The sequence below is a fragment of the Lacerta agilis genome, chromosome 10 (genome assembly GCF_009819535.1).
Source record: "Lacerta agilis isolate rLacAgi1 chromosome 10, rLacAgi1.pri, whole genome shotgun sequence".
NCBI classification, from domain to species: Eukaryota; Metazoa; Chordata; class Lepidosauria; order Squamata; family Lacertidae; genus Lacerta; species Lacerta agilis.
Genome location: NC_046321.1, coordinates 14,531,195 through 14,555,900, shown reverse-complemented (window position 1 = coordinate 14,555,900; position 24,706 = coordinate 14,531,195). Strand labels below are relative to the sequence as shown.

The window sequence follows — 24,706 nt, the reverse complement described above, 5'->3', positions numbered from 1 at the left end:
ACAAAGCAGGAACTCATGAGTCTCAGACAAGGGAAAGGGACAATGAGAGATTATGTGGCTAAATTTACCCTTCTCTGTCATAGACTGGGATGGGAGATTTTAGCCCCACAAACTGAAGCGTTCTTTCAGCAGGGGCTGAACCCGGAAATTTTGGATGAAATAAGCAGGGGACCGAAACCCAAGGATACGGATGCTTATATCAAACTGGCTCTGCAAGTGGGGGTTCGGCAGGAACTAAGGGAATGGGAAGGGCGAAATGTACCGGGCAGTAAGACATTCCATGCTTACAGGAGGCCTTCCCAGGGTGTTCAGCCGGTTCAGGGAAACAGGCAGCATCTGCCCCCCGAAGAGCCAATGGAAATCGGTCGTTGGGACACAAGAGAAAGCCTCAAAGAGAAACCTCGCAGGGAGCTGCTAAGCAAGGGGGAGAAGGAGACGCGCAAATGCTTTGTGTGTGACAGGACGGGACACCTAGCCCGTAATTGTTCGCAGAAGCGAGTGTGGCAAGGGATGGCAGCGGCTGCGGGGCAGGAGGCGAGTGGGGAAGCACAGGAGCAGGGAGACGCCAAACGCCTGGTTGGAAAAAAGAGAGGAGCAGACCGACCAGGCGGCACGCAAGTAAACCCCCCACAACAGCCGAGTGCAGTGACTCCAAGGGAGCCCAGGCCGGGAATTGTGCTGATGGTACGGCTGGAATTGCCAAACGGGTACCCCCTAGAGGTAGAAGCTCTACTAGATTCGGGCAGCTCAGCCTCTTTCATGTCCGAAAGCTTCGCCAAGGCCCACCAGATCCATTTACTGCCTTTGGATTTTCCCCTGGTGGTGACCACAATTGATGGGAGAGAGCTGCTGGGGGGCCAAGTGAGACATCGGACACCGCCCATGAGGATGAGCGTCTCGAGGCATCAGGAAGTGATTGCTTTCAATGTCACACACTTGTCCGGAGCGCCAATCATATTGGGCATGAGCTGGTTAGATCTTCACGATCCGGTCGTTGCCTGGCACCAGAGGTCGCTCACCTTCGGATCTTCGCATTGCACGGAGAATTGCCTGATGGAGGTGGAAACGTCGGAGACGGAGGGGAGGATCGCCACGGTACGGTTGGAAGACTCCAGGGGAATTCCACCACAGTATGAAGATTTCAAGGAAGTGTTCAGTGAAAAGGAAGCCAACAGACTGCCCCCCCATAGGCCGTATGATTGTCAAATTGAGTTGCTGCCGGGGGCAAAGTTGCCTGCAGGAAAGTTGTATTCTATGTCGGAGCAGGAGTTGCAGGAGCTGAAGGAATTCCTCACACTGAACTTGGAAAGGGGATTCATTCGAGAATCTAAAGCGGTGGGAGGAAGTCCGATTTTTTTCGTGGACAAGAAAAATACGGCACAAAAACGCCTTATTTGCGACTACAGGATCTTAAACTCGCGAACGAAACCGACCGCCTTTCCGATGCCCGGGATCGACGACTTGTTGGCGGCAGTGCGTAAGGGGAAGATTTTCACGAAGTTGGACTTACGAGGAGCTTACAACCTCATAAGGATCAGAGAAGGAGATGAGTGGAAAACAGCTATGTTTACCCCGTTTGGCACCTACGAATATACAGTGATGCCTTTTGGCCTCCAGGCGGGCTCACACACCTTTCAAGCCTTTATGCACCATGTGCTGGGTCCCTTGTTGTACCGGAGCTGTGTATGTTTCTTGGACGATATCTTGGTTTATTCGGAAAATGAGAAGCAGCATGAGCAGCATGTGAGACAGGTGTTGCAGAAGTTGAAACAGCATCAACTGTATGCGAAGCTGGAGAAATGCCAATTTCATGTGCGGCAAGTGGACTTTCTGGGGTACAGGGTGTCGGACAAAGGTCTGGCAATGGACGGGGAGAAGGTAAAGGCAGTGTTGGATTGGAAAACACCCAAGACCAGAAAAGATGTACAACGCTTCATTGGGTTCAGCAATTTCTACCGCAAGTTCATCAGGAATTTTGCGCAGCTCACTAGCCCAATAACCGACACGTTGAGTACTAAGAAGAAGTTTCAGTGGACTCCAGAGGCGCAGGAGGCGTTTGAGCAGTTACGCAAGGTATTCGCCTCAGAGGAACAGCTGCTGCACCTCGACGCGGAGCGGCCCATACGCATGGAAACTGATGCGTCGGACAGGGCGGTAGGAGCGGTACTGCTGCAACAGGATGCAGCAGGCGACTGGAGACCTTGTGCGTTTTTCTCAAGAAAACTCAGCAAATCGGAACGCAACTACACCATCTGGGATAAGGAGCTGTTGGCCATTGTAGCGGCGCTCAAAAAATGGAGGCATTTCCTTATCGGAGCCCGCCATCAGATCCAGATCTACACGGATCACAAGAATCTGGAGTACTGGAGAACAGCCAGAGTGCTCAACCAGAGACAGCTCAGATGGGCGGAATTTTTTGCCGACTTTGATTTCAGGATCCATTATGTCCCGGGGGACAAGAATGCGAGGGCGGACGCCTTGTCTCGCAAGCCGCAGTACCTAGAGGACGAGGGAGTGCCGGAGGAGAGACATGTGATGCCACCCAGCCGATGGCAGTGCGCTGGAGCCAGGGATCAAGAGTCTCTCATACGACGTCTAACTAGGGAAGATGCGTTTGCGCAGCAGAAATTCAAAGACCTTCAACAAGGTACAGGGGTGGAAGACGGCTTCGTAGCCAAGGATGAACTGTTGTTCTACAAGGGAGCATTATATGTTCCGGGCGATCACTTGAGGGCTAAGGTTCTCAAGCAACTGCACGATAGCCCTTCGGCAGGGCACCCGGGACAGCAAAAGACCTTGCAGTTGGTCACCAGGGATTTCTGGTGGCCAGGGGTGCAGGAGGACGTCAAAGGCTACGTGCAAGCTTGTGATTTGTGTCAACGGGTCAAAAGTGACAATAGACCCCCTGCCGGACTGTTGCATCCCATGCCCACCCCGGGGAGGCCATGGGAGATGGTGTCCATTGACTTCCTGACAGATCTGCCGGCGTCGAAGGGCAAAACGGCAGTGTTAATCGTAGTGGACATGCTCACCAAGATGTGCCATTTTGTGGCTTGTCCCAGGGCGGTGTTGGCAGAGGAGACAGCCAGGTTGTTTGTAGACAACGTTTTCAAGCTGCATGGAGTACCATCGAGGGTCGTGAGCGACAGAGGCCGCCAATTTACGTCGTGGTTCTGGCGCAAGCTCATGGAGCTCGTGGGTGTGGAACTCAACTTGTCGACGGCCAGGCACCCGCAAACGAATGGGCAGGCAGAGAGGGCCAATGCTATACTGCAGCAGTACCTACGTTGCTACGTTAGCCGACGACAGACGGACTGGCCAAAGTTCCTAGCTTTAGCGGAATTTGCCTATAATAACTCAGTTAATGTTTCCACAGGGATGACACCCTTTCTTGCGAACTATGGAGGACATCCGAAGTCGTTCCCGAGGGGAGAGGATCGGGGCCCGAGTGTGCCAGCGGCAGAAAATTTTGCGGAGGAGATGCTCCAACTGCACGAGCAACTCAAGAGCACGCTGGACAGGGCCAAAGAAGCCTATAAGAGGGCTTCGGATCAGCATCGGAGGGAGGGGGAGGCCATCAGGGTGGGGGACAGGGTGTGGTTGTCCTCCAGGGGGCTGCCCACCAGAAGCAGGTGCAGGAAGTTAGAGCACAGACGTTTGGGACCTTTCCAGGTAGTGGGCCAGGTCAATCCCGTAGCCTTCAAGCTGAGGTTGCCTGAGGACATGAGAATTCACCCCGTGTTTCACAGAGCGCTGTTAACACCATACAGGGAAGGGCACCCTTATCAAGGGGAAGGGGGGGTGACAACAGGGCCTTCAGTGGAGGAAGTGGGGGCAGGCAATGAGGCCACTGAGATCCTCGATTCCCGGTGGAGGGAGGGGCAGGTGGAATACTTGGTAGCCTGGGAAGGGGAGGACCCCGAGAACAACACATGGATGCGCCATGATAATATTCAGGAGGAATACCTCAAGGCTGAATTCCATGCGTTATACCCACAAAAGCCAGCCCCACCGGGGTATGAATGTTGGCAGGGACATCAGGAGGAGGGCATGGGGGACCAAGGGTCCAGAGGAGGGGAGGAGGCAGAGGAACCCCATCCAGACTGGTCAGAGGAGGAGGTGGACGAGGTAGTGTCATTCGCACCCTTTACGACGGAACAGTGGAAGACAGTGTTTGAGTCGGATGAAAATGAGGACACAGACTTCCTGGGGTTTGTCACTCCACCGCGCACGGAACAGTGGCAGCATGGGAACGGGGAAGTGGAGAATGTTAGCACGATCATACACCATCCGCTTGAGTCCAGCGACTCCGGGGAGGAAGGGGGCTTGGAGGAGGGAGTGGATGTCACGGAGACAAGCCTGGATCGGGAGAGGAGCGTGGGAGGAGGATCAGTGAGGGAAAGCAGCAAAACAGACAGGCAGGGGGAGGGGGCGAGGTATCGAGAACCGGGCCCATTAATCTCAACAGACACGTCCGACGATGATGACAGCAATCTCTTAGAGGTATCGCCAGAAGAAAGGGGGAGTGCTGATGTCAGTAATAAACAGGGGGAGGGGAGCAAAAGCGGGAAGAAGAGATTCACGCGTCACTTCCGGAGCACCAAGGGGTTATTGTGTTGGAAAAGGCGCGTAACGGAAGATAGCAGTTAGGATGTTTGTTTTAATGGAGTGTAGACGTGAATTATAGCTCTGTAATTAGTAAGGACAATAAAATGCTTTCAAAAGCGAGAAACGAGCCGGCTGTTATCCCACCGCAACACCAAAGGCAAGGTTGCCGTGACACTACCTTTCCACATAACTTCATGATAAGAGCTCTGCTGGATCAGGCCAAAGGCCCATCTATCCCAGCATCTGGTTCTCACACTAGCCAACCAGATACCCGGTGGAAGTCCAAAAGCAGGATCCAAGAAATGCCACAACTCACTTGTGATTCCCAGCAACTGGCTGCGCTTCAAGACCCCCAAGTCAGCCCCAGGAGGATAAAGACACAAGGACACATAATTTAGGTTAACGCTAATGGGCAAAATTTAGGCCTGCGCATCAACAACACAATGCATCTGGAGTGACCTCTGCATTATTCCTGTACACTCCCCCCCAAAAAATTCTTTTTTTAGAACTAACATACTGAACAGTACAATCCAATGTGCTGTTGCATGAAGCAGGGAATACAGATCCAGTGCCAAGGCCCCAATGTGGCCTTAATGGATCAATTCATTTTGCATCAGCACCACAACCAACTCAAGCTTTGGTACAACAGCAGAAGCCACTGGTAGTACAACACATGCATCTTCTGCCGATTCCTGTGCAGCTGAGTTTCAGGAAAAAGAAGTTGTGCAGCAAAGCAGATGGAGGAGCGCAGCTTCCAGCAACCCATGGTATGGAGCCCATAGGGTAAAAATTGACAACCAGTCCCTCCATTTGGTTCTTGTAGCTTGTTTCAGCCCCCTCCCTCCCTGGCTCCAAGCGTCACCCTCACCTCCCTTCTGCTCTTCAATCACATTTGAGGACAACACAGTCAAAGCTATCTTTAGCAATCCCTCCTGTGTGGGGGCATCACAGCTTGAGCAGAGCAGAGCCCATGCCTCATTACGCACAATGGCTGGTCACTTAAAAAAAAACAAAAAAACAACAACAGAAAAACAGAAGCACAAAACAGTTTGTCTTAAAACATACTTTAAAGAGCATAATCAGGAAATAACTCTGCAGAAGCTTCTTTTACAATTGGGAGGAAAGGGTTAAGCAGCCCATTACTAGCCGTCAACATTTAATCATTTCAAAGTATGGCCCTTGTTTAAAAAATGATCTGCCAATCCAGATTCAGACCATTTTTGAGGGTGCAACTCTGTGCTTTCCTGTATTTAGGGGAGTTTTGATTTGGGGCTTTTCAGTGGTTCTACAGTATCTTGCTTGCATAACAGACAATGTCAGCGTCATGTTTGGCAACATTAGCTATCAGTGAATAGATACCATAGGACGCACAACTGCTGAATAAAGTCTGAACATTCTTCAATATAAGCGGCTCAAAATACTGTAAAAAAAAATAATCCCATTTCCACCCCATTGTCACGCCAGCCAAGATAGCTGCAATTATTATTGCCAGCAGTTGGCCTTGACAACTAACTTCCGAAACAGGTTTTTACGTTTCTGAATGTACGAAAAACCCATTAACGCCGTGGCGGAGTCAGCTTCCCACAGCCTATTGTAACTCCCTTTATTGGTTCCTCAGGAATTACTATAAAAGCCACATCAGTTGGTTAAGGTATGCTTCTCAACATTTCCCCCCTAAACAAACCTCTGTGCTTTGAAGAGTTCAGAAGCCCTTTGTGCATTCTGCATCAGGGGCAGAGTGCAGGGTTAGGCAAGGCTTTAAAAGGTGTTTTATTATAGGGCTCGGAAAAGCTTTCCCCACCCTGCCCCATCCCATCTCACTCATCGGCTTGATGGAGGAGTTCTCTGTGAGAAATGCTACAAGGTGGAGTGGACCAACACAGACCCCCTCACCCTTCCCAGTTGCCCACCTCAGAAAAGCATGACAGTTTAGCATCTGACAACTGTGAGGAAAAGTGTGGCCATTTTCGGAAGAGGGTGTAAATAATCTTCAACTATGCAGAGACGCTTTGCCCAAAATCAAGCGTCCCTCCAGATGTCCTTTTTATTGTGCATCCACAATAATTTGTGCTCATGATAATACTGGGGCAGTTTTAAGTAATCAATGATGCTGTTTCCAAGCACAATCCAAAATGTTGATGCTGACCTTTAAAGCCCGAAACGGCTTCGACCCTGAATACCTGAATGAGTGTCTTCACCCCCATCGTTCGGCCTGAGGTCCAGCTCCGAGGGCCTTCCGGCAGTTCCCTCACTGCGAGAAGTGAAGTTACAGGGAACCAGGCAGAGGGCCTACTCAGTAGTAGCCTCCCATCAGATGTCAAACAGATAAATAACTTTTAGAAGACATCTGAATAAAGAAGTACCGTATAAGGAAGTTTTAAATGTTTGGGGTTTTAGTGTGCTTTTAATATTTTGTCGGAAAATGCCCAGAGTGGACGGGGTACAAATAAAAAAGTTGTTGTTGTTGTTGTTGTTGTTGTTGTTGTTGTTGTTGTTGTGTTACAGAGCATATCTGCAAAAAGACTCTAGCCTGGAGTGTCATTTAAAGCCATCGCAACAAAACTTATTATTATTTTGCTATGCTAACAATTGACAAGCAACTGTAGAGAGTATTCTTTACCAGCCTCTATTTTCACAAGATGGCTACAAATGACATCAGTTATGTGGGAAAACACAGAAACAAACGTATGCAGAGTTGGACCCACTGATTCATCTAGTCTCCAAATTGACTGACATCAGCTTTCCAGGGTACCAGGCAGGTATCTCTTCCACTCCCCAGTCTCCTGGGAGATGCTAGGGATCAAATCTGAGACCTCCTGGCATGCAAAGCAGATGTTTTACCCACCAAGATACAGCTGTTGGATAGCTATTGCTATAGGAACATGCCACATGCTCAGAGATACTGTATCTGCATTTATACTAAGGAGGCAAAGGTGTGTGTGTGTGTGTGTGAGTGAGAGAGAGGGGGGGGAACCTTAGCTTCCTCCTTGTTTCCACATCTGTGTTCTAATTTACATTTTTTAAATGCTATTCTATTCAGTCATTGAGAGCTGCTGGCTACCCAGTTGGCTTCATGGCTGACTGGGGATTTGAAGCCTGATCTCTCAGATCCTAGACCAGCACTCTAACCACTAAACCACACTGGCTCTTTTCTTCTTTTTCTTTTGCAGCTGCATCGCACTGTTAATGATCAACTATAGTCCTGAGATACTTTTCACCCATAATACGGCCAAGCAACCATTATTTGTCTTGAGGACTGACAGCTGGGCATGTGAAGTGATTCCACTGGGTTGTTGTTGTTTTTTTGAGAGAGAGGTAATGCGAGGCCTTTTGAATGTTCTTGCACAAATGCAGACTTTAGTGCTCTAGAGAGCCAGTGTGGTGTAGTGGTTAAGAGCGGTAGACTCCTTATCTGGGGAACCGGGTTCGCGTCTCCACTCCTCCACATGCAGCTGCTGGGTGACCTTGGGCCAGTCACACTTCTCTGAAGTCTCTCAGCCCCACTCACCTCACAGAGTGTTTGTTGTGGGGGAGGAAGGGAAAGGAGAATGTTAGCCGCTTTGAGACTCCTTCGGGTAGTGATAAAGCGGGATATCAAATCCAAACTCTTCTTCTTCTTCTTCTTCTTCCTCTGTGCCAAGTTATTTCACTAAACACTGACTTGTTTCACTTTAAGTAAGTTTCTAACACTACTCTTGTCTGATTTATTGGGCTGGCAATAAGTAAATAATCCAACTTGGAACAGAATTTAGAATTCATTTTTTAATTACAGGTGGGTAGCCGTGTTGGTCTGTCATAGTTGAAACAAAATAGAAAATTCTTTCCAGTAGCACCTTAGAGACCAACTGAGTTTGTTCTTGGTATGAGCTTTCGTGTGCATGCACACGAAAGCTCATACCAAGAACAAACTCAGTTGGTCTCTAAGGTGCTACTGGAAAGAATTTTCTATTTTGTTTCATTTTTTAATGTGTAAGAAGCACATAGTTGGGCTCTCCAAGCTAGCACTCTGGTGGGATACCTCAGTCTGTAGAACATGAGATTCTTAATCTCGGGGGTCCAGGGTTTGAGCCCCATGTTGGGTAAAAGATTCCTGCACTGCAAAGGGGTTTTGACTAGGTGAACCTCATAGTCCCTTCCACCTCTATGATTCCAGGATCCAGGACTTTGCAGTCAGACAACATGGTGACCGCCATCCAACAAGTTCAGCTCACTGAAATCATTTGGTTTAAGCATGCTTAATTCTGTTCTGGATTGCAGCTGGTGCCTTTGGAGCTCTTTCATCACAACTTTGTTCCCAGAGCTATCTTGTTGGCTCAGGGGTGTTTATAATACTGGCAAAAAATAATAATCTACCGAAGGCCTCAGTAGGCCCAAAGGCCGTTTAGAAAGATAAAGTAAAAACAAACCAACACTCTACTCTCCGAAAACGTCACCCCAAAGTGTGAAAGGTGTGAAAAAGGAAACTTCTATGTCGTCATGGGTCATCACAAAAGGGATTGAAAATAAAGCTGCCAATTATCATAATTCCTTCGTGCAAATCTGTGGTGCGACCACGCTTGCAATGCCATGAACGGCTCTGGTCTCCTCACCTCAAAAAGGGTGAGGTAGAGCTGCAAAAGGGTTGAGAAAAGAGCAAGCAAAATAATCAAGGAGACAGCGCAACTCCCCTGTGAAGAAAGATTACAACATTTGGAGCCTTTGGGGCTAGAAAAACGGTGAGCAAGGGAGAATGCGACAGAGGAATACAAAGTGTACACGGTGGGGAGGGGAAAAGTTGGTAGGCCTCTCTCAAAATACTGGAACCCAGGGTCAGCCAATGAAGCTGAATGGACGGGGTGGTGGTGGTGGTTATATTCCTGCACTTGGCACATGGACTCATCCATACTTTTGCTTGTCCTGGGCCTAGAAACCGAGGTTTTCCACTTGCCCTGTGCTTTCTAGGCATGGGTATGAGAGACTTTTTGTTAGACCCACCACTTTCCCCAGGAAAATCTGCCGTCTATCGCTCAATTGGAACAGATGTCAATCCGCTTTTACGCTTGTTCCAATTCAGCGGCAAATAACAAGTTTTCCGGCGGGGCAAGCGGAAGTGTGGACGAGCCCACAGTTAAAGCTATGACCTTCACTTCCATAAGATGTGATGATAGCTTTTGTTTTCTATTGATTTGGCTTTGTTGTTGTTTAGTCGTGTCCGACTCTTTGTGACCCCATGGACCAGAGCACGCCAGGCACTCCTGTCTTCCACTGCCTCCCGCAGTTTGCTCAGACTCATGTTGGTAGCATTGAGAACACTAATCCCCTTTTAACGCCATCCAAGTTGCCGGCTATCAATAGTTAATAGTCAGAGAGCGATCAGTGTTACCTTAAGTATTAGAGACGGCGTGCCCCTGAAGACCAGTTGTTGGGAATCAGAAGAGGGGGAAGAGCTGTTATGTCCTCCTTGTGGGCTTCCCACAGGAATCTGGTTGTTTCACTGTGGGGACAGGATGCTAGGCGACATAGCCCTTTGGTCTGATCTAGCAAAGCTTTCCTTATGCCTATCGCATGTCGCGGAGATCCACCGCAAAGAACACATATTATATTCCACGCCTTCCATCCCATACAGAAGACTGCCTCTCTATTATTCATTGCATCTTGTGGATTTCTAAAACCTTTTGTGTGCCTGGACAAGAGTCAAAGACACCTGAACACTGATAATATTTGCAAGGAGATGACAAAAAAAGAGGCAGAGAAGTTGGTAACGTGACGTTAGCAAAAGGTGCGAAGGAAAGGTTCTTGAGCTTTGCAAAAGTAACAGAAAAAAATCTGACAAGGAGCTCTGTGAATGTCAAAAGCTGGCAGCTCTTCTGATGTCTTGGAACTGTTCTAGTAACAGATAATATTGTGGTACATCTTTTAGGTTTAGAGTAAAGTATCCTATTCCAGAGACTAACGTTTTCATGCTAAATTAAACAAAGCAGGAACTTTCATTCATCCTTGCAAAGCTATTTTTAAAAGCCACATGAAAACAAAGCAGGCATATGCATCTATTTCCTGTCTTGGGTACTGTTCAGCTTTGTTTCTTGGACACAGTCAGGACGCCAGAGAAACGCAGCAGTGACAAGGTGTCCTGATGAAAGTGCTTCTGATCACCCAGAAAGTACAGTAAGAGTCAACAACTGGCAACCCCAGGTATAAATCTGCCCCAACAATTGCTAACCTCAGAGACAAAAGAAATGCACGCATGAACAACTTGTGGAACTTGATAGGAGACTATTAAAAAAGCAACAGGTGTAAAACTAGAAAGTGCTGCTGCTGTTCAGGGCTTATTTTGGAACAAAAACTTTGCCTAAAAGGTGGGCATGATATACTATTTTCAAAAACTGTACTGTGATTCTTGTCCCCCTTGAGTTCCTTTTTTTGAAAATAAGGCAGGACCGATTTTTCCCCCTAAAAAACAAAAAATAGCATGCTGCTCCATTTACTTTATTTTGATAACAAGCAAGTATTTTTTTAAAAAAAAAAAGGAAAAGAAATGAAAGAAAAGTTAAATTGTTTAAAGGGAAAGTTGTCACAATTGCCAGTAAACAAAAGTATAGGATACAGTTTTGAGATTTACCGAGCCCATAATAAGGCATACCAAGAGGGAATGGATGTTTGGTCTATAATTACAAAGCGTTCCATGGTCTAAATCAAAACAATTACAAGTTTTTATTTAAAAAAAGAAGACGACAAAAAGTAACATTGAGCTGTACCAAATTGACACACTAGCATAGCTCTTTGGTAGCTCCTGAGCTACCAAATGGTCTCTAGCATTTTGGTCCCCAGACACTTTTAGCTTATGTAAGGTCCGCCCCCCCCCCCGGCCCTGAAGGGTGATTTGCCAAAGCTTGGAATACTGGTAGTTCAGATTATTGAGCTCTAAATAAAACATGTTTTCTGTGCCACTAAGATCACCCTGAAAATACATGAATTAAGGATGGAGGTCCATGCCCTCCAAACATGTACAGAGTGCCTTTCTCAGAGCATTGAGATAGCCACAGCTGATCCCCAAATATCTAAATTTGGCCTAGGCATGCAGTGATAGTGTAGGACTTCTGAGCAGCCTTGCTCCCAAGCAAAGTGAATTAAGCTTTGGCCTAGATTTTGGCGGTGGCAACATATCACGTGAACTTCTTTTAAGAAAAAGAAAAGAAAACTGTGCCTCTGAACATATGCAGAGTACCTTCATCATTCATTTATAACCCACCAAAGAGTTCAGGGCAGCATACCTAGTTCTCCTTTTTAAAGTCACAACCCTGCAGTGTAGGTGGTATGTTGAGAGAGAGGGGGACTAGTTTAACGTCACCCAGTGACTCGTGGAGCTGCAGTACAGGATCTGAACCTCAGAGCCCTTCCAAGATCAGCCTTTTTTATTGTTCATCCATAATGATTTGCACTCATAGTATCAGGGTAGTCATACGCAAACCCACAATCAGTATTGTTTGCACCTGCGAAAGTTTTGGGGCAGACACACTGTTTCATTCCCAAATCAGTGCATGTCCCGTAACTTCCTGCAGAATTTCCACAACTTTTAAAGACCATAACCGTTCCTTTGGTTTTTGTCCGGCTTTTGTTAACACTTTCGTCGCCTCTATAGCAATAATGAGGTGACACCGGAGAAGCGTCGCAGAAGAACTGGACTGAAGTTTGGACGGTCCAGTTGGTGCTCTGAGTGCTGGATCAGGACCTGGGAGACCAGGGTTCAAATCCACACTCAGCCACGAAGCTTGCTGGGTGACCTTGAGCCAGTCCCAGTCTTTCAACCCCGAACCTACCTTGCAGGGTTGTTGTGATAATAAAATGAAGAGTGAGGAGAACCACATTGGAGGTTCCTTGGAGAAAACGCTGTTATATAAATGCAATTGAAAAAAAGAAAGTAAGTACCAAAATCCACCGCTATCATTGCATCACACCCCCCCCCCCCAAAACCACAGTCTGGAGGGGCTCCCAGTCTCTCCAGTCCTAGCAGCCCAACATTGCCTTGGTGGGTGGAAAAAGTTCCTAAGAATGAGAAGCCAGGATTCCTAAACAGCCCAGGTGGCTCTGCTTTGTGAATAAGCCACGCAGGTAACAGATCCTTTGCTGAATCCCAGATTTGTGGGTGTGTGGCTGGAGAGAATACAGAGCCGTTTTATTGTACAACAGAAGCACCAGCTTTGGTGGACGTCTGCCCACTTCCTCAGAGCCTCGAAAGATTCTACCCCCATAAATCTAACATCCTTTAAAGGAGCCAGGAGACGTTTTTAGCGAAACAGCAGAAGCCGCCAACCTCTCTGCAACTCCTTCCCTCAACCTCTTCTACCCTGGAGAGGAGTGAAAAGCTTCAAAATATACACCCACCCCACCCCACCTTCCTGCACCTGTCTCCTCAGCGGCTGCAATCCTGCCCTCCTCCCTGGGAGTAAGTCCCAATGAACGTACTTCTGAGCAGACATAATAGTGAGAGTGCCGGACCAGGACCTGGGAGAGCAGGGTTCGAATTGTCGCTCGGCCATGAAGCTTGCTGGGTGACCTTGGGCCAGCCGCTGCCTCTCAAACTAACCTACCTCGCAAGGTTGTTGTGCGGATTAAATGAGGAGCAGGAGGAAAAAGGTGGAGCATAAATGCAACCGATAAAAAGAATAAACAAGATATGTAAGCTTCCAGTTTTGTGATGCTGTTGTTGCAAAGAGGTCCCCTACAGGCAGAAGAAGGACCCCTTCCAGGAAGCCCGTCTCCCTTTTCACTCTTTCTCTCGCTGTCATTTTCTGCCTGACAATCACAGAACCGTAGAGTGGGAAGGCACTCCAAGGGTCATCTAGTCCAACCCCCTGCAATGCAGGAATCTTTCGCCCAAAGCGGCACTCGAACCCACCACCCTGAGATTCAGAGTCTCATGCTCTGGCTTTTAAACCTAGGAGACTTCTCTCCGCTCTCCTCCCCGTTCATCCTTGGGAAGGACGAAACAAAACTGTTCCTTTCTGGCACATTTTAAATGCAGATTACCCGCCCACGATCCCGGAGATCTGCAAGCTTGTGGCGGCGGCACTTTTTTCCTGTGCTTTTGCCGCAGCGATGAAAGGGGGGGGGGAATCACCCTTCCCATCCGGCGAAACCGACTCACCTCGCTCAGCCTGCGCTTCGGGAGGCGGCCCCTTGAGGTCAGGTCTTTCCCCGCCCGCCTCCAGCCCGGCGAGCCTGCGGCGCTGCGGCAGCGTAGGGAACCGGTGTCCGGATCAGAGGCGCCGCCTCGGCCGCGGAGCCATGGACAGCCTCCCGGATTCCTTCGGCTAGCGGCAGAGACTGCGGCGTTAAAAAAGACGGCGCGGCGCGCAGCGCTCCAAACCAGCCCGACGCGTCTCCCTCGCTTGCCGGCAACGCTGTGGGAGCAGCGAATCACGCCGCCGGTTTTTTCAATAGTGGGGAAAGGAAGCTCTAGGGCGCCACCGGCAGGCCGCCGGGCTTCAAGGCGGCTCGGGGGACCGCATACAAAAAAAGGGCAGCCGAGAGGTGGGGAGGCAGAGTTTATTTTCTAGGGTGCGCTTTCGCGCAGCGAGAAGAACGCACGACCCGAAAGGTTTGAACGGCTCACCGATGAGGAAAGGTTGCCACACTGGTTTTTTGTTTAGTTTGGGTAAAAGGCGAGTAAAGGGGAAGCGTGGAGTACAAAATGATGCGCGGGAATGAGAAAAGTGGCTAGAGCAGCAGTGCTCAATTTCCCCTCTCTGGGCCACACTTTCAGCAAAAATTTGCTCACCGAATTTTTTCTCTATAAGAAATACATTGGAGAACAAGAAGAAGAAGAAGAAGAGTTTGGATTTGATATCCCGCTTTGGATTTGATATCCCGCTTTTCCCGAAGTGGTCTCAAACGGGCTAACATTCTCCTTTCCCTTCCTCCCCCACAACAAACACTCTGTGAGGTGAGTGGGGCTGAGAAACTTCAAAGACTGGCCCAAGGTCACCCAGCAGCTGCATGTGGAGGAGCGGAGACGCGAACCCAGTTCCCCAGATTAGGAGTCTACCACTCTTAACCACTACACCACACTGGCTACACCCCTACCGGTGCTTGATGAGTAACATAGAACACAACTGCTTTAAAATATGATCAGGGGGCATCCAGTAAGTAGCCTATAAAACAATGCAGCTACCCAAGAACATGAATCATTCCCAAAATATAATTACAAACGGCAACTGGGATTGTCCCCAGCTTCACTTGATGCTCTTGCTCTCCTTCTGAAAAGGTATCTATCCATATTCTGCAAATAAATAAATTGTGGTATTATACTATATTACACAGAAATGTTGAAATGTTTACTGGAACATCCTTGAATCTTCCCACCACTCTTGCCATCCTCTTCTGCCAGATCTGTGTGATACTGAATGTTGGGTAAAGCTGAATGTTGGAAAGTTCAAGGGCAGGCGAGAAGAAAATGCTTCCCCCCCCCCATGGTGCATGTAGTTAAACTGTGGAACTCCCTCCCACAAGAGGCAGCGATGGCTACCAACTTGGATGGCTTTAAAAGAGAATTAGAGAAGTATGTGGAAGGCTATTGGTGTATGTATGAATGAATGAATATACTTTATTCGATCACAGACCAGCATAAAACAAGATATTTGCATTTATAAAAACGATGTAAAAAATATATGTTTAAATGGGTACTCATTACATGATGGGGGCATATTCAACATATCCAGCCCGACTTTAATAAAATTTAGACTCGGGTATCGGTTCTATGAGATAGGCTACTAAAATATAGATCCAACAATATTTTAGGCCACTATTTAAAGTTGATTTACATCACAGACCATCTTTCGACGTATATCTATCAAGGCTGCACAGAATCTGGCGACAGCGTAAGTGATTTCTGGGCTTTCATCCTGTAATAGCAATGAGATATTATGTTGTTCTGAAAGCCCGGGAGACTTATCTAAAATGGGTTGGATAAACCTTGCTCGGACGTCCGTATAATACTTGCAGTAGAAGAAGACATGTTCTAATGTTTCCTGCTGCCCCGCACCACAAGGGCATTTCCTTTCTTCATGGGGTATCTTCTCATAACGGCCTTCTTGCAATTGCTGAAGGTAATGCCTGACATCGGGCCAAAGTGAATGCCCTTCACTGCTTTGTTCCACTTCTACTGTCAGCTCGGGTTCATTCTTAATATCAGCCTGGTGCCCTTCAGATTTTTTGGACTGAAACGATGATCATCCCTGACCTTTGGCCATTCTGGCTGGTACTGATGGGAGTTGTTCAACACATCTATTTGGGAACGGAGGCTGTCTCTCCTTGGCCCCTTTTCAAGACCAGTTTGAATTATGAACTTACTGGATGTGCTTTCGAGTGAAGTAGACTCTGGGGCAATTTGTGACCAAATTCCACGTCCATATATATTTGCTTTATTCGCAGTGAACATTTTTCTTTAAGAGTCCTTTAACAAGCTATAACAGGGTTCTTTGGGGAGCGAGCTCGTTCCTTCACTTTGAAAAGAAGCACGTTTCCAATCAGTTGCTACTGCTCAGGGGTTATTTTTAATTCAAGGTACTCTCTTAGAAACGAGACGAGGCTTGCAATAAGGGGAGAAAGAATCAATACCGGTCCGTAGAGGTTTTCCGGCGAATTGTCTTTGCAACCCACATGAGGTCTGCTTCAATGCAGACCTGGAAATTGGCGATGAGTCAAACCCCTGTAGGACTAGAATTTCTGTTATTCTTTTTCCATAATGGCTCTTAGGCATTGTGCTAGAGGCTTGTGTAACTACCACCCCCCTACCCTCCCAAAATATGCCACTCCCTGAAAAGCCAGCACCCTAGGTACATGCTCCACCACTTTGAAATAATATATATTTATTAACAGCAGAAAGATGAAGACAAAGATCTGGCAGGTAAGTGCTAGAATTCAGGTCTTGTCTTAGCCCATTCATATAGTCCTTCTGTCTTTGGGCCTTGTTCAAGATTTACCTCCATCTCCCACCTGCTTAATTGGTCTCTTAATCAATTGCTTTCAATTCCCCTCCTCAGAAGCATGCCTAAAGGTCCAGCTTTTGAAAGAAAGCAAGGCATTGATATTTTCCCCTCTCCAAAGCAAGCAACCCACCCTCCCATTCTTCAGAAAGCATGTGCCCCTTAGTGAAGCAGGCAGCAGATGCATTAGTGTGCTATGTTGATACCTATTGTGGCAATTTTTTTTTAAAAAAAAAAACTCACCCAAGTGGAATATTAAAGTTCGAAAGCTACATAGCAAGGGCTGGACCATCAAGAAGGCTGATCGCCGAAGAATTGATGCTTTTGAATTATGGTGCTGGAGGAGACTCTTGAGAGTCCCATGGACTGCAAGAAGGTCAAACCTATCCATTCTCAAAGAAATCAGCCCTGAGTGCTCACTGGAAGGACAGATCCTGAAGCTGAGGCTCCAGTACTTTGGCCACCTCATGAGAAGAGAAGACTCCCTAGAAAAGACCCTGATGTTGGTAAAGATGGAGGGCACAAGGAGAAGGGGACGACAGAGGATGAGATGGTTGGACAGTGTTCTCGAAGCTACTAACATGAGTTTGGCCAAACTGCGAGAGGCAGTGAAGGATAGGCGTGCTCTGGTCCATGGGGGTCATGAAGAGCCGGACACGACTGAACGACTGAACAACAACAACATGGCAGACCAACACATGGCATCAGTTTTAATGGCATCAGTTTTCAAGCCAGTGGACCCTGTTTCATCAGATGCAAGACACCCCCAATATCAGAGGAGGAGGCTAGACCTGGTTTTGTTGTGGTTGTTGTATTGCATCCCAGGAGAAAGTGTGCACAGGGGTCCCTTCCAATTCTACAGTTCCATGAGTCTATATTTGAAAGGCACTATATAAGAACTCTCCTAAATTTGATTCTGTAGTCTAAGCAACTGGTCTATGAAAATTCTTTCCAGTAGCACCTTAGAGACCAACTGAGTTTGTTCTTGGTATGAGCTTTCGTGTGCATGCACACAAAAGCTCATACCAAGAACAAACTCAGTTGGTCTCTAAGGTGCTATTGGAAAGAATTTTCTATTTTGTTTCAACTATGGCAGACCAACAAGTTGAGGCTCCAGTACTTTGGCCACCTCATGAGAAGAGAAGACTCCCTGGAAAAGACCCTGATGTTGGGAAAGATGGAGGGCACAAGGAGAAGGGGACGACAGAGGATGAGATGGTCGGACAGTGTTCTCGAAGCGGCTAGCATGAGTTTGGCCAAACTGCGGGAGGCAGTGAAAGATAGGCGTGCCTGGCGTGCTCTGGTCCATGGGTTCACGAAGAGTCGGACACGACTGAATGACTGAACAACAACAACATAGCAAGCGGGAAAGCCGTAATGCTTCTTCCATGATATCATTGGTGCCTACTGCTTGGTTGCGAATGCAGTTTGATAGCACCACCTACAGGCCACGGTTGTGCTCACAAAAAGGCTGGATTAAAATGCTCCCATCAGCGATCTATCATATCACTGTGGGAACCGGTGAAACTTTGTGACTTCTATTAATTTTCAGTATCTATTTGAGGTACGCAAATCAACCTCGCACCATGAAACTTTACCCACGAGATACCCGATTGCAAATGGCTCCAGTATATTTTTCTCTATAGTAAGCTGGCTATAAATCAACTAAATAAAGGAAAGAAGGTCTCCACACTGTGGTGGAATGCCAGCAAGCAGTAAGCAGGATGAACTTCCCTAAATAAGGAATTACAAAGTCTGGGTACAGCGGCATATCCAGGATGCCCCCATTCACGTGAGTCGAAGGGGACAGCTGAGCACCCACAAAGGGATGTGTGTGAAGAGAATCAATGCCGGTGGAGGTTGCTCCATGCATTTCATAGAATCGTAGAGTTGAAAGGGATGATGAGGCTCATCTAGTCCAGCCCCCTGAAATGCAGGAATCATTCGGCTGACATGGGGCTCGAACCCATGACCCTGGGATCAAGAGTCTCATGCTCTACCGACTGAGCTATCCCAGCACTGGAGCCCCAGTGTCTACAGCAAGATGGTTGATTGGAGTGACTTGAGAGGAAGGTAGATGCAGTTGTTGGCTATCTCAAAAGACAACGGAAGAGTGTGCCTCAAACTGCTGGAGAGTTACAGCACCTTCTGTGGCTGCAGAGACCAATATGGGAGAGACATATTTTATTGCAAGTGGGGCAGGTGAATGCATCCTGCTTTGCTGCTACAAGTGCACCATAGCGTTTCAAAGAACCTCACTTTCTACCACTGCCCTATTCACACATGCATTAAGCAATCTCAGTGCAGGGTTGCCAACCAGTGTTTCACATTTAACAGAATATGGATTGCTGTATATTTGAGGTTTGCTTGCAGGGAGATGAAATCCCTTGTCCAAAACATAGTGAATCGATTGGTCTAAACATGAATGGTTCTGAAGCTAAGCAGCGACCAGCCAGCAGTGAGCTGTCATCTGTGAATCAATCCTGCTCCCCACCCCCCAATTGCCTTAGTGTTGCTAGACTAAAAGGATTGGCCCACAGATTGTCTTGTTGACCTGCCCCCTTTTCCCTTTTTCTTTTATGAATGAACAAAAAGGGAAGCCGATGGAAATATTTACCGGCTCCGTTGCCTGGATACTGAAAGACAATTTGTCGGCTGCAGCCAATAGGGTGCCATGAAGCATTTGGATGAAAGGCCATGTTCTTTGTTAGCAATTGGTCTGAAGAAGGCAAACTAAAGATTGTGCTTCATAATCCACTTAACGTGAGATATGAACAGATCTACATGGGTGGCACAATGGGAAGTAAGGCAGTTGTACTGACTGATATGGCTACCTATAGTGTCAGGCAGTTTTTTGTTAGCTCCTTCCTTCCTTTCTTCTCTTTTTTTGGTTACAATGGTTGCATCCTATTAGAAAGGTACAGGTGAAACTCGAAAAATTAGAATATCGTGGAAAGGTTCATTTATTTCAGTAATTCAACTTAAAAGGTGAAACTAATATATGAGATAGACTCATGACATGCAAAGCGAGATATGTCAAGCCTTTATTTGTTATAATTGTGATGATTATGGCGTACAGCTGATGAGAACCCCAAGTTAACAATCTCAACTTTGGGGTTTTCATCAGCTGGAAACCATAATCATCACAATTATAACAAATAAAGGCTTGACATATCTCACTTTGCGTGTCATGAGTCCATCTCATATATTAAACTCCAGTAGCTAACGAAGACAATTGATTACATAAATGAACTTTTCCACGATATTCTAATTTTTTCGAGTTTCACCTGTATGTAGCTGTGAGGGGACATGGCTATGACTATAGGGAAGAGATACAGCACTGGTGAATTTGCCACTACCCTACTGCAGCTGGGCTTCCCAGGTTCACCTGATTGATCACTTCTGAGCTGCTTGGCTGCAGTTTCCCTTCCTGTCACTCTGAAGGCGGGGGCACTATGTGTGGTGTAGTGGTTAAGAGTGGTATACTCGTAATCTGGTGAACCGGGTTCGCGTCTCCGCTCCTCCACATGCAGCTGCTGGGTGACCTTGGGCTAGTCACACTTCTTTGAAGTCTCTCAGCCCCACTCACCTCACAGAGTGTTTGTTGTGGGGGAGGAAGGGAAAGGAGAATGTTAGCCGCTTTGAGACTCCTTCGGGTAGTGAAAAGCGGGATATCAAATCCAAACTCTTCTTCTTCTTCTTCTATGGAGCAGCAATCCCTCTCCTCCTACACCAGGTTTCTTGGTTCAAAGCTTGAGCCTGCTGCCACCTCCACGTGTCTCGTTTGGCCTTGGTGGAGCTGCTTCAAGGGGCCACTGAGCAGCTGCTATTTTGTGTCCATGGCCCGTAGACAAGTTTGGTTTCTGTAATCATCAACTCTTCGTCTAGACAGACTGATTACCGTTTCCGAGAGACAGAAAAGGTGGCCAGATGGCATCTGTTTCATGGAGAAATCTTTCGAAGAGGATTAATTTTAACACAAACTCTACACAGTAACAGGCAACGGGTCTAGGTTAAGCTGGGTGTTTCCACGAGTCAGTGCAATTAAAATGGATTTGCACAAGTTTTCAAGGATCTCCTGAGGCTCCAGAGAAATCCATCACATGCAGATAATTTCAGCAGTGGAAACATCCACTTCCAAATCTGAAAATCAGCATGGCTGACGGATTCTGGGCTCCTGAACATTCGCCCTGATTTGCTTGCTCAAAGCTTACAAGGAGGTTAGATTCTATCTGGTCTTTATTGGGTGTCCGTTCTGGTTTGTTTGTGAGTAGGTGTGGCGATCACACAGGGTCCCCAGACGTTTCACCGTCTATTGATCCCTGTGCCACCACTTTATTTCTCGCTGCCACCAACCAGGCCCTACCTGGTAAAATACTGAGTCCAGTCAGGGTTAAATTGTAACATAAAACTTCTGTTTATTTATTGTAGTTTAACAAGCGCGTGGTTTCATAAACGATCTCAGTCAATTACATTCATGGGGTGCCTATCCAGACCTATGACTTCCTCTCCCTGCTCTCATTCCCTAAACTACCTCTCCGTTTTTTACTTGCCTTCTTAGCTCCTAACTGTTCCTGACTCAGCTTATTCTGCCACACTAACGCAACCTACCCACAGACTCTCTCCCAATTCACTCCCACTCCACCCAACCTGCCAATGAACTCCTCTCCTCTCCCAGAGCTGGTTTTATAGTCCCTCTGACTCCACCCCTGGGTTCTGATTGGGTAACCTGTTTAACTATTTCACCTCCAGCGCTCTCATATGTTAACGTCACAGTAGGTCGGCGGTTCGAATCCCTGCCACGGGGTGAGCTCCGTTGCTCGGCCCCAGCTCCTGCCCACCTAGCAGTTCGAAAGCACATTAAAGTGCAAGTAGATAAATAGGGACCGCTTCAGCGGGAAGGTAAACGGCATTTCCGTGCGCTGCTCTGGTTCGTCAGAAGCGGCTTTGTCATGCTGGCCACATGACCCGGAAGCTGTCTGCGGACAAACGCCGGCTCCCTTGGCCTATAGAGCGAGATGAGCGCCGCAACCCCAGAGTCGGACACGACTGGACCTGATGGTCAGGGGTCCCTTTACCTTTACCTAGGTTATGCAAGCAATGAGCATTCATCCTGATTTGACTACAAGGTGTTTGGATGTCTTCCTGTAAATCATCGTTCTCCCCACGCTTTTCAATGTATACCCACGCCACTTTCCTAACTGCAAAAGTCCGTTTCGTTTTAAAAGTGGATTTGTTGTGCTAGGGTATATGTTTTGGGAAACTCCAGGTGTCCATTTTATTGTGCCTTGGGGGCAATCCTGGACAAGCACAGAACCATAGAGTGGGACGGAACCGCAAGGGTAATCTAGTCCGACCCCCTGCAATGCAGGAATCTTTTGCCCAACTCGGGACTCGAACCCACAACCCTGAGATTCAGTCTCAGTTGTAAGAGACCACACTTTCAATACCATTTGCTTCTGCTAAATGCCTATAACTTTTCGTGCCGCAGCTGTTCCGGATTTTTGTTACCGTTTTGCTTTCGTTGTACTGTAGTGCAGCAGTGCCCCTCCAGATGGCACTAATGTGGAAGCATCGGGGTAGCATTCTGGAACAACTAATAAAGTGTGCATTGGTGTGTGGACAGACCAGTATAAATCCAATATTAATGCATCAATGGAAGGACACACCTGCAAAAACACACAAACCCCACAACCCCAGCAATCTGCATAGGCTCTTTAACTGCACAATGCTAAATTTCCCAATTTGTGCTCAGATCCTTTCTTCAAATTGCTGGCTGTATGGAGGTGCCCTGAAACACTGAGCGGCAGCATTGCAACATTTTCTTGTAGATCCCACTTGCCATCTTAATTCATCTTTGGGGGAAATGTCACCCAGGCCTTTTTATTTGCCAGACTGTCTTCCTATCTCTGGAAACAATGGTCCCCCCCCCCCCGGATATTTTAAGCTGTAAAGCCTTCAGAGGAGATCTCGGTCAGGCTTCGCTTCAGCTGATTGAATGAAACCACATTTTGCCTGTCGGAGGGGCTTTCGTTAAGCTGATTGAAATGCAGGCTACAATGGGCTTGTTTACTCGTTTGATAGGAAGGGCTAGGAGCTGACTTTACAGCCTCTTCTCCTCTCAAGCAGCAGGTAGACATGACATCTGGGTGGGTCAGTCAGCAAGAGTGGCAGGCAGTAGTTTCAAGGCAAATAAAAGGAAGTGCAGTACAGTATTAATAGGTGGAACGCAGTGACTCAATATGTAGTGCATAGACCCGTCTCTGTGTGCCTCCCCACAAGTGAAGTGACACCAGAATGAGCCTTTTTGGTGGTGGCTCCCTGTTGGAGGAACGCTGTCCCCAGGGAGGCACACCTGGTACCATCACTATCTGCTTTTAGGCACCAGGCAAAAACACTTTTATATCCATGCAGACCTTTGGACCTTAATTTTCTGCATATTTTGAAGTAGGGCTGAATTGGATCTGTTCATTTATGCATAATTGCTTTTTGTCTTGTTTTTAATATTTATTTTGATGTTTCTTTTTGTAATCTTGGCTGTTTCATAACCACCGGGGGGGGGGACCATGCAATTGGCCCTCATCCACATCAGGATCAAAAGTTGTTGATTTGCTTTTACAAAACATACCGTATTGGCCTGAATATAAGCCTCACTTCTTTTTCCAAATTCTGACTGTCAAAAGTTAAAGTGCGACTTAAATTTGCAACCTTACAAAAATTGGCTTTTGCAATATCGCTGCTGAAACAGACACATGGTAAAATGGAATGGATGTGAGTGCCTACAGAATTTTAAGGGAGCGGCTTATATTTGGGTATTGTCTCCCCTCCCCCTTGAATTTTAAAGGTGCGGCTTATATTTGGATGTGGCTTATATTCGGGCCAATACGGTATATACCGCTTACTAGAACAAAAGAACTCTAAGCAGTTTTTAAGGCCAAATAAAATACCAAATAAAATAAAAAAACATTAAAAGCAAGTTATGAAGGTGCCTGCCTAATCTCAATGGGCAGGGAGTTCCAAAGTACCGGTATATCTTTGGCTATACTGTTCTGCCTAGGAGCTCCCAAACATCCCCACCATGCTCTGCTCATGACATTTCACAACTGTGTAGTTTATGTGATTAAATATGGAAATGGGATGTTGAGCTAAATGGACCTTCCAGAAAGGCAATCCTTTTGTGTGCAGCCAGAGAGATATGGTTGGACCCAAATTTGGGCTGCAACCTACCTAGGAGCAAGCTCCATTGAATTCAATGGGTCTTACTACTGAGTAGACATGATTATGATTGTACTGAAAGTCATGCTCAGGGTAGATCCAATGGGAAACTTTGACTAAGTGAAGGGAAGGTAATGTCACTGTGCTTACTTTAAAGGTAACTAAGCTGCTGGATCTATATCTGATTCTGAAGTGTTTCCAAGCTTTATTCCAAATATCCTGTTTTGACTGTTGGTTTTCCAGGTGGTGACCCCATGTCTGGCTGCACCATTTCAGACTGCGAAGTTGAGACATATATTTGAATCGTCCTAGATAAAAAGAAAGAACGGCATCCCCACACATAGAAAGCTAGCATGTCAGGGCTAAACTGGATTCTAGTCACAGCCTGGCAAGGTTTGTAAGGATACACACTCATCTTTGAAAGGTCTCTCTGTCCCTTCTTCAAAATTCAACAAAGCTTCCCTAGGGTGGTGAGTTGATAAAGAGATCTCGCTGAGTGAATGGTTTTAATTGTAAATGTCACCCAAGTGTGTGCAAGCATTCTTTAATTTCTCTTAGTTGCTAATGGCATTCCTATTCCTAGGGGCACGATACATTCATTGCAGGGTTTCCCACCCACCCTGTCTTTCTCGCAGAAGAATACTAAGCAGCTGATATATTTTTAATGCCAATTTAATTAATTATACTGTGGCGGCGCTAATTTATTCCGAAAAGCAAACCACAAATTAAATGTGCAGGATACTGTATGGAATAGAATGTCTTTGGTAATCTGGGGTTGATCTAATTTAATGTGGCGCATTAATATTGATTTTTTTTCTATGCTACATTCCATCCTCCCCACTCCCCTCCTTTGCAGATGATGTCCTTGGGATAATTAAAGGATGGTTTCTGAACATCTTTGTTGTTCATAAACATTGATG

At 46.9% G+C, this 24,706-nt stretch overlaps 1 protein-coding gene across 2 annotated transcripts in view; it reads right to left on the bottom strand.

The window, feature by feature from the left end:
* Nucleotides 1-13,837, bottom strand: part of RERG (RAS like estrogen regulated growth inhibitor) — a 96,395-nt gene extending 82,558 nt beyond the window's left edge. For both annotated transcript variants that reach the window (XM_033162523.1, XM_033162524.1), the window contains exon 1: nucleotides 13,733-13,837. The gene's annotated coding sequence lies outside the window, so the exon portion shown is untranslated. The remainder of the gene's footprint in view (nucleotides 1-13,732) is intronic.
* Between the last annotated feature and the right edge of the window lie 10,869 nt (nucleotides 13,838-24,706).